This window comes from Triturus cristatus, chromosome 10, assembly GCF_964204655.1.
Source record: "Triturus cristatus chromosome 10, aTriCri1.1, whole genome shotgun sequence".
NCBI lineage: Eukaryota > Metazoa > Chordata > Amphibia > Caudata > Salamandridae > Triturus > Triturus cristatus.
The window spans coordinates 64,256,628-64,269,859 of NC_140593.1; the positions used below are offsets into that span (position 1 = coordinate 64,256,628).

The 13,232-nt window shown below is 45.5% G+C and overlaps 1 protein-coding gene across 2 annotated transcripts in view; it reads left to right on the top strand.

Annotated features, from left to right (window-relative positions):
* The window catches only part of BTD (biotinidase), a 291,215-nt gene that overhangs the window by 31,120 nt on the left and 246,863 nt on the right, over positions 1 to 13,232 (top strand). Inside the window, exon 2 of one of the 2 annotated variants that reach the window (XM_085630423.1) lies at positions 11,071 to 11,285. The exons of the other annotated variant lie outside the window; for it this stretch is intronic. The gene's annotated coding sequence lies outside the window, so the exon portion shown is untranslated. The remainder of the gene's footprint in view (positions 1 to 11,070; positions 11,286 to 13,232) is intronic. 2 annotated transcript variants of the gene reach the window in all.

A 13,232-nucleotide genomic window follows, 5' to 3' on the forward strand; every position in this document is an offset into this window, starting at 1 on the left:
GCTTCTGCGCTCCATTGCTGTTTTCCCTCTTCTTGAATTACTTTGAAAGGTTTCTAAGCAAGGAGTGGACAGATGTATCAAAGCTGTGGAACAAAAAGATAGCCTTCTTCCTGATTGCAGACAATGCTGTAATCTTGTCTTGTGCCATTCCAACGGTCTCTGTCTCAACACGCAAAAGACAAAAATAATGCCTACGACTACATGGGGATTTCCTTCAACAACAACCGGTCTTGGCGAGATCATGTTGACAATGTTGCTAGCACTCTGCAGCAGTCTGCCAGTGCCATTCTGAGGGTTGAGCACAAGCTAGTCTGTCAATCATTGATCATTATTCTCCAAACCTATATCAATGGCAGAAGCAATTTATGGTGAAGAACTATGGGGAATTATAGTAGCAGTAAACATCTTCAAAAGATACCAAATTAATTCCTGAGATCGCTATTAAATTTGGGCTGGGGCATGCCGCTTCTTACTTTTATTTCTGGAGTTTGGCATTGTTCGCATCTCTGATTCCATCGCCCTTGCCGCTGTCCTGAACTGACTACGTCTAAATCAGTCGCCACAGGGAGTCCTGTCTGAGAGCAATAATCGAGGTATCAGCCACAGGAAGGATCCACCTCAATCCTTGATCAGAATATGTAAGAAACTTTTTAAAGGAACTCAGTCTCGTACCTCTTTGGTTAGACCCAGCCCTTATTGTTAGTGTCACTGCCTCTATGGTCAAAGAAACTTTTGTAAACCTGAAACTCAAGGAGCGCATCGACCTTGCATGCAAGTCTATATTGACCCATAATTATTTGCACACAAAGCTCACCCTGGGCATGCAACAATATCTAAACGACATCGGCCCTGATGCACGTTGCACTTTATATTTAACATTTCACTTAGGCCCTTTACCTGTTAAATCGTACCTTGCCAAATAAACGCACCAACTCTGATCTTTGCGTCTGCAAAATGATTGGCTGGGAGACAATAGTGCCCTTTTTGCTATTTTGCACAAAAAAGAAACACCTACGCACTAAGGGCCAGATGTACGACGCTTGCATTTAGCGAGTCGCAAATTGCATCAAATTGCGTCTCGCACTTTGCGACTCGCTAAATGCATTGTACAACAGTGTCTCAGACACTGTTTGCGATTCCCAATGTGGTCGCAAATTGCATGCCTCATCAATATTCAAGAGGCAAGCACAATTTGCAAGCCCATTGGGAATAGCCAGTACTCACAGGGATGGTGGCCTGCTGGGGTCAGCTGACCACCATGTCACTGACTGCTTTTTAAATAAAGCCTTTTTAAAAAATTTTTTTTTTAATGCAGCCCATTTCCCTTGAAGGAAAACGGGCTGCATTTAAAAAAGAAAAATGAAACTTTTCAGTTTCATTTTTTAAGGGCACTGCCTGCTCTTAAAAAATATTTTCGTACCCATTCACAAAGGGTCCCTCTTGGGGACCCCTTCCGGTTTGCGAGTGGCTTACCACCCCTTTGAAAAGGAGGGGGAGGGAAACTGCAAGTGTTTTGTGACCGCAAATGCGGTTGCAAAACAATCATACATAGCGGTGAGACTCTCTATTAGGAAGGGACGCCCTTGGCACGCCCCTACCTAATAGCGAGTCGCAAACCATATTTTGCAAGTCGCTAATAGGTTAGCGACTCGCAAAATATGGTTTGTACATGGGGCTGACCTATTTTGCGGTCGCAAACGGACCAAATTCCCGTTTTCGACCGCAAAATACGATCGTACATCTGCCCCTAAATGATTTCTACCACTGTCTAAACAGTTTTTAATTACAACTTGTATAGAAGCAGTAGCATTTTGTGCCAGCTCAGAGTATCGAGCAATCTACAAGCTTGTGGCAAGCTTTATCATGGGAACTTGGCTCGCAACAAAAAGACCACAAAGAGTCCTCCTCCTGACCCTCGATTTGTCATAGCTGTATTCAATTGTAAAGTTATACAAGGACAGTTTTTAATATTTTAAACCAATGTATTTATTGTAACGATAAGTTTATTTTAATATGTTATGGCATATATATATGCTAATTGAAAGAATCGTGATGAACTTGGGCAACCAGACTCAAGTCCTAGTGCCATATCAATAACCTGTGGTTCTAGGCAAAGAACTTAAATTTCCTTGTGCCTAAAAAATAAATCTGACCATGTGCAATATAATCTGGTGCAATCATTGCCTTGAGCCAAGTTTGTCCTGTATAAACAAGCAATGGCAAAGCCAATGGGTCCCTCCGGTGGGAGTTGTTGGCTTTGCCAATGCTTTTTAACAATGCTGTGCAGCATGGCTAAACAGGAATCTAAAACAAAATAAAAGTGTTATGCTGCATGCATGTCATTTTGTAGGCAGGCGTGTGCACCACGCTTGCATGAGCCTATAAATTGCACAAGGTCTTTCTTTTTGAAAGTTAGTGCCAACGTGTGTTTTTTTGTGTGGGTAGAGGGTTAATAATAGGAGAACAATGGTAGAAGCAACATAGAGGCACTTATGGGGGGAAGCATTGCAGAGGACTTGGTCGCCCGAAGCTCCATGGAGGGCAGCAGGAGAGGTACTCATCATGGATGAGAGAGAGCAAAGTGGTGTGTGGGGGAACAGAAGCAAACAGGCAAGAGAGATCTCAGCGTGTAACGAGGAGACGCACACAGACGAGAAAACAATGCGAGGGGAGAAGCACTCAAGTTCAAGGACAACAAGGGGTGGCTAGGGGGAGGAGCACATGGGTGAAAGCAACATGGAGTGTAGTGGAGGGGCAAGGGACAAACAGAGGAAAGTCTACTCAACAGTCTTCAGAGCAAGATTGCCTGAGCTTGTAATTTGCCTGATTAAAAGCATGCCACATAATGTAAGGAACTGTTGGACCTTGCCCTCTCTGCACGGTCACCCCCAAAGTTTTGCATTCGCTCTTTCCATTTTTTCTGAATTTGTTTTTCCATATAGGTCACCCCTAGGGTAGGCCTCATACAGCCCAGAGAGCAGGGTGCAATATATTTAAAAAGTAGGACATGGAATTTTACGTTTTTCATGTCCTGGTAGTGAAAAACTCTTAAATTCATTGTTCACTATTGCAAGGCTTATCTCTCCCATAGGATAACATCAGAATTGTCTTATTACATTTTAGAAGTGTAATTTCCAAATGGGAAGATATAACCAGTTCATGTTTTGTGTTTCTGGAATCACAGTTTAAAATCCTAACTTATGGTAAAGTTTGATTTTAAATTACAATTCTCAAAAAGCCGCTTTTAGAAAGTTAGAATTTTCTTGCCATAGCCATTTAGTGCCTGTAGCATACCTCTGGTCACATGACAGGGTGTAGCTGACAGTTGAGCTTTGTGTGTACCTCCTAGACAGTCACACACAATAGGGAGCTTAGGTGTTATTGGATGGGCCAACACTGGCGGGATGGGAGGGAGGAGTTGGACACAGCCCCACGTACTCCTGAATAGGCTGTGTCCTGCCACCACAGAAAGGTCTTCCTCCCCCTATAGTTAGCCTGAAACAAGGGCAGGGCAGGGAAGGCAGGATACCTGGGGGCTTCAATGGGATACCTCTAGGAGCTTCTCCCCCACTTCAAAGGCACAACTGGGTATAAATACTGCACCTCAGACCCCAACTCCTCATTACACTTCTGGACCTGTGGATACTCTGCCAGGAAGAAGGACTGCTGTGCTGCTACAAGGGCAACCACTGTTGGACTGCTGCTTTAAAAGACCTGCTGACCTGCTACGTACTGCCCTCTTGCCTGGGGAAGAAGAACTTGACCTGCAACTTCAGATTGAACCCAGCATAACAGAGCAACTCAAAGGGCTGGTCTGCTGGCCTCCCGATCTGAGCCTCTGGGACATATAAAGGCTCTCCAACCAGTTCCTGAACCCCAAGTGGTGTCTCTCAGGTCCTGGACCCTTGGTGTGGTTCATGTGTGCTTGAAATCAAGCTTTTGGGCTCTTGGCGAACAGGCCCGCTTGCACAGGAACTGCGCTGCTTACACTAAAATTCGACATAGGCTGCCGCCAGCCCATCTCTTTGCACACCAAGCGTCTATCGCCCGCAGATTACTGCCAATGCAAAGCACTAGCCCATACATGACGCCTGGCCTGCTTTTCACACCACGCGTATCACTGCCCGTAATGCTGTACTTCCTCCCCACGACCCTCTCTGACACAAACGGAACTCTTGGCACAAAACATGAGAAAGTCCAGCGTCACCAGATAGTCGTGGTTAATGTTTGCTACTTTTAGGTGCTATTTTACAGTTTATTCTTTAAAAATGTATAACTCGGTTCTACTGATTGGAATTTTGCAGTTTTGATCTTTTCATTTCTGAAATTATGCTTGGTTTTTAGGTCTCGCCTGAGCCAGCGCATGCGCTGCTCGGGCGAGACATTTGGTGAGTGGGCTTTAAAAAGCCTACCACAGCTTTTTGGGTGGCATACTGCGTGCGGTTACGCGCACAGGCATGAGCAGAGGTGCCATCTGGCTTTCCTCTCGCTCTCCCAAGCGAGCGCGCCTCGCTCCACCTCTCTGTCTTGCTCTCCCCTCCCCCACCACAGAGCGTGTCTCGCGGCCGCACGTCTTGTTATTCATAGAATCAACTACATGTTTTCGCAGTCCTAGTCGTTTGCTTTCATATTGATAATTTGCGTTTTAGGTAGCTTTTTCGAATGCAGATTTACTGTAAACCACAATTTGTCTGCGTCGGAAGCATGAAAGGATGGGTTTGCTCCCCTGAATTTTGAACCTGTGGCAAGCAGGTTGCACACACATCTCAATAGCTAACCCGACCGCATCTCATTGCGCTCTCTATAACTTCCGTCTGGCGAGCGGAGACAAACCAGGAAAGATCCTTCCAGCTGTCGTGATGCGACAGCAGGGGCAGGGCAAGGCGGCAGAGGAAAGCGTCTGCAAACGGCCTAGGAACCTCCCCATGATTCCTGTTCAGAAAAACATTTATAAATTGACTTGCTAAATAAACCATGTAAATTAAATGAAGGTCGTGTTTCCATGCTGGGTCATCTCGCTATCTTTGGGAGGACAGTCGTGTCAAATGCCTTTAATGCTGCGTGGACTTTGCGTTTTTGCGAATTTTTCACACTATTGTCTATGAACTTCTGCAGAGTAAAGATTTCAAAAATAGAAAACGAGCAATAGATACGTCATCTTGCAGTTTTCCTTTTGTCTAGTTTTTTTTATACGGGTGCGCCCCCTGCTGTAAACTTTACTTCTTTAAAGGATTGGTTGCAGAAATCATAAGACAGCCATAGAAAGTTAAATATAAAGTTTACTACTGAATAATTGGTCTTTTTTTCCCCACTGTTATACTTTTACAGTATTTTTTCCACTGTTATTTTAACTTGAAACTTTTTTTATCTCCGTAAGATATGTTGTGCCTATTCAGTACTCTTTAGGGCACACTTGGCAATTCGGGGGTTATGCTAAAGAATTAAATGTCTGTTTCAACGCATCATCAGGGGTTCTAAGCGTAATATTTATATGTAATTCAAATGTTTAAATTCTAATTATAGTTTTCACGAAATGGGGACGACTTGCCATACTTGGGAATGTTGTAAGGTAGCAGATAGTTGTGGTGCCGAAGCACCGAAGCCTACTGCAGCAACCACACACATAGACACAATAATTTGCTTTGCTACCCTGTACGTAAGGGCAGGCGGAGCTCAACCCCTATATGATTTCTCTCCTGACCTCCAATGTGGGTTCAGGGTGTATGTACGATTATGCGCGCCTCATAAGGTGCGACCCTGCAACGTCACGTACTGCAATTGTAGGAAGTAAACTTGAGACGTGAGAGTTTGGGCATAATGGGGGAAAACGGCGAGGTAATCGTATACACTGGTGCGGCACCAATGCCCACCACGACTCCTTGTATGTTTGTGCTGGCACTTCGCGCAAATCCAGCACGGAAGCAAGAGATCGCTCTATGTAGTAGAACGAATATATGTAATTGTAAAGCTGTGTTGTTTACAATTTTTTGACTGCGTTTGACATAGATGTATCCTCGTATTTAGCTTGAGCACACCTATGCTCGCAACTTGTAAAAGAGCTCTGATACCATCGGGTCTAGCTACCAGTTTAGGCCCAAAAGTCAGAGCACAAGCTGAGCCGTCAAAAGATGTCCTGCATGTGATGAAAGATTACGCCTATTAGCACTGGAGAAGTGATACAAAATTCGGTCTAAGTGTACTCTGCTGAATTCTTTCAACAGGGCACAATACCGTAAACAAGCATTGGCATAGCCAATAGGTCTCGCCTTTGGGACATTATAAATGTTTAGTTATCCAGCACAATATCCTCGGTGCAACAACATCAACTGTTGCATGGATAAACACTTAAAAGGTCCCAAAGGCGAGACCTATTTGCTCTGCCAATGCTTGTTCTAACTTGGTGTGGGATATTTGTGCGGTGTTTTCAAAGTTTTACTGTTTGAAGTGTTGCATAAATACTTTACATATCGCCTTTAAGTTAAGCCTGCTCTGTGCCAAGCTACCAGGGGTTGAGCACAGGTTAGTTTGGGTTGTCTTGTGCCTTACCCTGCAAGGATTGTGGTTGCTGCTTTACCAGGGCTCACTCCCTAGTCAATCAGTAACCCAATTTTATACATGACAACTGTTTCCTTATTCCCACTGCACAGCACTTTAATTGTACAAGGCAATTAAATATGAAGTTATCAAATATGAATATGCCTGGCCCTAGGGTTCACAACACCCTACCATTTGAGTTGCTTCTCAGCATTCACATATTGATTTCATAGCTTAGGCTGATAAGTAGATAGGGAAATGTTTCTTAATGTTTAATATGAATTAGCTTCTTTGGATACCTAGATGTATAATTTCAGGTGAGGACTACATACTCAAGATTTAAAAAAAAACCACAAACCTATGCCACAACTTTCCATGAAAATGACAATTAGGTAATGAGTTTAAAATGGTTGTTAAAAATAAACTACAGTAATTGAGAGCCATGTTGAGTGAAAGGGTGGTTTTAGTTAGGGTTGTGATAGTAGGGTACTTGTGGTGCGGGTGGTAAGGGTGGTGGTAGGATAGTAGTGGTATGTATTAAGGAGGTGGTGGTTGGTTATGGTAGGGTGATGGTGGGTAGCGTGTTGGTGGGTGGTGGTAGTGGTGGTGCTGCTGTTTAGGGTGGTGGTGGTGGTGGTCAGGGTGGTGTAGGGTTGGCCGGTAGTTAGGGTAGGGTGGTGGTGGTTAAGGTAGGTTGGTGGTGATTAGGGTAGAGTGGTTAGGATGGTGGTGGTTTGGGTGTGTTGGGGAGTGATGGCCATGGTGCTACCTGTGGTTAAGGTGGAGAAGGTAGTGTGCTACTATTGCCACAGTGCTTCCAGTCTCAAGTGCAGCACCTAAGTTCTTAGTTACAAACATTCCCAAACTTTCTCCAGCTTGGCCACAGTTTCTGTTAGGTGACACTCCACAGACGCACTGGGGGTCAGAACAGCCCTCTGTGCCACTAGCTTGCCTCTCCTTAGCGGGGGTCCGGGCTTCAGTGCTGCCTACAGGGGTAGCCTCTGAGGGGTGGGGGGCATCTGGACTCAATTCAGGGGTTTATTTCCTTTTCCCTACGTAGAAGTTAAGCTGAAAAAGAAATGGTGATTTTTCAAACCGTTGTGTTGGCTATTTCTTGTGGTCTCTTAATGTTTGAGTATTGTACTCTTTATTGTATTTTTTCTTTTTGATGTAGATGTGTGCATTGTAGAAAATAGTTTATTCTATAAGTGCATTATTAAAAAAGTAAAATCCTCTGAGTTGGACAAATCTTTCTGATCTCTCTTTCAGTGCTCACAGCACAGCGGCGATCGGAAACATCAACTCGCATCTTATGTTGCTGAGAAGGATTTTTCAAAAAAGGAGAAAATGGTTCTGTCAGGGGTCAGTTTCTTGAAGTGAATAGCAAAAGCTTATAGGTATCAAGAAGCAAAGATTTGTCAAAAAGCAAATTATCACACATACCAGAGAATTAGAATCAATCAGGATTTTTATAAAAACAACCAATGATAACGCGAAATTGTTAGTAGGCTGTCACAATACATATTTTTCAATTAGTGAACGTGACATAAGTGACTATGGTGAATAGTGACGTGATAAATGGTGATACAATACTGTATATAACATTAATAAAAAAACAAGTGACAAGAAGGGGAAAAACACAGTTATATACAAAGTCCTTATTATTTTACACATATTCTTAATAATCCAATAATGAATGGGACCATATTCTTAAGCTTTGTGTGGACATAGGTAGTACGCCGACGTTTCGACCCTGTGTGTCGCGCAACAATATATGCGTCAAAGCAGGTCTTCCTCAAGGAAGGAGGGGGACAGATGACAGCCTATAGAAGGATTTAACAAGCAAAGTCAGGCATGTGTGATGAAACAAGGGTAGGCGTCACTAAATGAACTAAAAATAACAAGTCTTACCCAAAAGTGGATGAAGACTGCGATGAAAGAATCTATGTCAGGTAATGTGAGAGGGATGGGCGGAAAAAGAACCGAGGAGGTCTTATGCGTGGATCTATGATGGCGTATTTATTAGAGACACAGAATGAATAGTCAAAGGGTAAACACAGGTGGGCTCCGTGGTTGTCGATTCGCGGGTGATGCTTGAGTCTCGTCTGCCAATGGGGTCCTCTCCAGGTAATTGGTGTTGACGTTCCCCGGGTACCATGGAAAGAGAAGAGACAACAAGCGGTAAGTATGACTGTCGAGTGGTGGGACAACTACCGTCACCAAGGGTAAACAGAAAAGGGGGGGGGGGGTTGACACACCCAGTGCTCAGGCTAAGGATGTTGTGATATGCGCGGGTGAAAGTGTAGGGCGTGCAAGTACTTATGGGGAAAAGAAAAGAAAACAAACGTACTTAGAAGCACAAGCTCGCCCCTTACTTCAGGTGACGAGTATTCTCTTGCCTGAACCGATTAGTGACCTATTTCCCAGGTCTGAGGGCCTTAGAGGGTGGAGGTAATGAATGGCTGACTGACTCCTTCTAGTTGTGCCCCTCTGTACTCCCCCTGCTTCCCCGACCAACTAAACAAACAAAGAAATGGCCGCAACTCCCTCCCGGCACCTGTTATAACCACAATCCCCTTAACACGTACCGTGGAAGCCATAACTCTCCGGAGCTACGGCGGCGTGCAGGTGTCCTCCGGGGGCGTCCACCAGTCCTCCGACCAGGACTCCGGTTCCGCTGAAACTTCGTCTTCGTCGACCAGGATGGGGGCGATGTCGTCGCGGTCCTCGTCCGGTCCCGGTCCCGCTGTCCTCGCCCGCTGATCCTCCAGTCTTTCCGCGTCGGTCCTTCGCTCACCGTCTTCCTCCTTCCAGGCGTCTTCCGGAGACTCCCCCTTGGCTGCCGGGTCCGCCCTTCTATGTCCCCAGGACTCCACCCATTGGATCGCTTCCCTCAGTGGGCGTTCCTGCGGGGAAGAGGAGTTCGGGTTAATTAACCCTTGCCTGACGGGCGCGTACCGCTCGATGGGTGATAAATTGTCTCGAAGGTCTGCCACGGGGGTGAAGGCGGGCTCCTCCTCACATCCCCCTTCCCTAACTTTCTTGCTAGCAAGAAAAGGATCAAGTGGGTATCGGGATAGATAATCAGCATTTCCGGTGCTGGGTTTGAAAACGGTATGGTTGGAGTGCAAGGAACCATCTCAATATTCTGTCATTGTGTCCTCTGTTCCTGGACAACCATTCTAAGGGGGCGTGGTCTGTATAAAGGGTAAATTCTCGACCCTCCAAATAATACCTAAGGGAGTCCACAGCCCATTTAATGGCGAGGGCCTCTTTTTCGATAACAGCGTATCTCTTTTCTCGTGGAAGCAGTTTTCTGCTTATATATAGGACAGGTCTTTCATGTCCCTGGGGGTCCAGTTGGGATAACACAGCGCCTAATCCCGTGTCTGAGGCGTCTGTTTGTAAAACAAAAGGCCGGGAATAGTCAGGGCTGAGTAAGACCGGCCGAGATGTAAGGGCGTGTTTCACCTGCATAAAAGCCTTTGTAAGGGTGGGTGTCATGCTCTCCGCTCCGCGACTCCCGACACAGCAGTGTTTAAAGAATCTCGAGGCAAAGAGACGCGCTTAGCGTTCTTGCCTCGAGATCCCTTTCCGTCCTGACGCTCAGCTGCCTGACTTCCTGGTTAGGTTCTTCCTGTTTCTGGCTTCGCGCGGGAGTACGAAGCGTTCTGCTCTCCTCGAGCTTTTTGGTCCTGTCTGCTCCGTTACCAGAGTTTTCGGAGACGCATTTACCCCGCGTCCCTTCCTTAATTCAAGTGAGAGATCTTGTGTGGGTGTAGCAGTAGTTCCCTGTCATTACGGTTCTGCTGTAACAACGTTCCAGCGTCCTGTCCTTCCAAACTGTTCCCGTAGTCCTTCTACTAGCCAGGAGTACCTACTCCTTTCTGACACGAGCAGTACTTCCCTATTCTTCCTATTCGTATCCTTTCTCTCTTTTATGTGGGTCCTAGTGACAAGTACTCCAAACGGTTGTCATCGCTTCTTCCAGAGACCACCTTCCTGAGTTATGCTCATAGTACCCTGGTGGTGTTTCAGCTAGTATCCCTTCCCATGCTGTCCTTATCCTCGCAAATTGTGTCCAGTCTCTCCCTGGGTGTTGCGTGAACCACTGTGTGGATACTGCGCGACAGAAACACGGTAAAGGCGCATTGCGCCACATTATCTTACATATTGTTTGTTATGTAAATGAATAATACACAGGGGGGTATTTCGGTTTGTTCTGAAGTTGTGTCTTCTCTATTTCTGTAGCCTATCATCTACAGGGGTCACCAGGCAAACGGAATCTAGGGAGTCACTTCATCTATGCCAGTACTGGGGGTACGTTATTAACAGAAGTAAAAGTATAGTGTGGGGGCCGAGTCTTATCTCCTTTTAACAGTGTGCTCTCCTTTATATAGAATATTACAGTGTACCAGTGACGTCTTCACAGTACAAGAGTGTAACGAGCAACACATGGGTAGGTAGGACAAGAGACAAAGTAAACGTAGGGAGTTGGAAGTGTGTAACAGTATTTACATAATACTTGTTTTACAGGGTGTGTGCCTGGTGTATATCTCCTTCTCTGTGGAACCAGACGCTGATGACCCATTGAAGTACAACCCTCCTTCCCTTGTTTTGTTTCCCTGTTTTCCCTGGCTAGTCTGCTGAGTCTCTAGTGTCTGATAGAGTCGGAGGACAGCTGGGGAAGGCTGAGGACTCGCTTCAGGTTTCTGGCACTCCTGCGGAACAGCAGTCAACCGTTACAGTGGGTGAGGGCTGTCTCAATTCTTGTTCGGTTTTTGTCTCCTTTTTTAGGAGATTGGTTAGGGGTGAGGCCAGTTGTGAAAAATTGGGTATGAACCGTCTGTAGTACCCTAGTACTCCAAGGAATGCTCTTAACTCTTTCTTTGTCCGGGGAAAGGAAATTGACGTGATGGCGGCTATCTTTTCTTCCTGTGGTTTTATATACCCTTCTCCCAAGAGATACCCCAAATATTTCACCGAGCGTGCTGCTAATCTACTTTTGGCTGGATTTATGGTTAAACCACTGTTTCTCAAGGCTTGTATCACTGTACTAAGGTGGGACAAATGTTCTTCCCATGAGGAACTATGAATAACTATGTCGTCAATGTAGGCTGCTGCAAAATTAGCATACGGTCTTAATACCTGATTCATTAACCTCTGAAAGGTGGCAGGGGCCCCATGCAGACCGAAAGGCAATACCGTGAATTGGTATAACCCACTAGGGGTGGAAAAAGCCGTTTCTTGTCAATCCTGTGGTTTCAGGGGCACCTGCCAATACCCCTTACATAGATCCAGGGTGCTGATATAGCGAGCCGTACCCAGTCGTTCTACCATCTCATCGACTCTCGGGAGAGGGTAGGAATCAAATTAGGAAATTATGTTTACCTCCCGAAAGTCGATGCAGAACCTGATGGACCCATCTGGCTTGGGCACCAATACTACCAGCGAGTTCCACTCACTAGTAGAGGGTTCAATTATACCCATTCGCAGCATGTTTTGGACTTCCTGTTCTATGGCCTGTCGTCGTGATTCAGGGATACGGTATGGTCTTAGTTTTACTCTCTTGTTGGAGGGGGTGATAATGGCGTGTTCTATTAGAGTGGTTCTCCCGGGTTCTAGGGAAAACACCTCACATAAGGGTCTTAGTTTGGCCTCTAGTTCTTGTCTTTGTTTCTCTGGTAGGTCACGGTCGATGCTTTGGTGGAACAAATAGGTAGGGTCATTAGGCGACCCTATTGAGAAAGGAATGGCTCCTTCCCATTTTTTTAGTAAATTTATGTGGTATATCTGAGTGTGAGCTTTTCTTTTAGGATCCAATTCTAGTCGGTAGGTGACTGGAGTTATTCTTTCTACAACTCGATATGGACCCTGCCATTGTCCTAACAATTTGTGATCGGATGAGGGGATCATTAGCAAAGCAAAATCGTTTATCTCCAAACTACGGTCTTTGGTTTTTTTATCGTATTGGGCCGTTTGTGCAGCTTGGGCTTGTTCCATATGGGCAGAGACAATACTACGGATTTGTCCCAAATGGGTTTTTAGGTTGAGGACATATTCCGGTAGAGGTTTCACTCCCTCTGGCTCTTCTTCCCACTCTTCTTTTAACATGTCCAACAGGGTGCGAGGCTGGCGCCCATACAACAATTCAAAAGGGGAGTAACCCGTGCTTTTCTGGGGTTTGCACCGAATGGCAAAGAGGGCCAGCGGAAGTATGTCCTCCCATCGGCGAGTTTCAAGTTCCAAGAGTTTTTTTAAGGTAGTTTTCAATGTAGCATTGTATCTTTCTACTAGCCCATCCGTTTGGGGGTGATAGGCCGCTGTTCTAATTTGTTTAATGTTTAACAATAGACACACCTGTCTCATGAGACGTGAAATGAATGGAGTCCCTTGGTCAGTGATGATTTCTCTTGGGAACCCCACCCTGGAAAATATGTTAATCATTGCTTTGGCGATTTGGACTGCATTTGGTTGGCGTAAAGCCACGGCCTCGGGGAAGCGGGTGGCATAATCCACCAATACCAGAACAAATCTACAGCCACTGCGGGAGGGGAGTAAGGGACCTATAATGTCCATCCCCACTCTTGAGAAGGGTTCTTGGATGAGCGGCAAGGGATGTAAAGGGACTTTCGTGGGCAGAGTCCTACTATTCTTTTGACATATGGGACATTCCTTACAATATCGACGTACTTCTT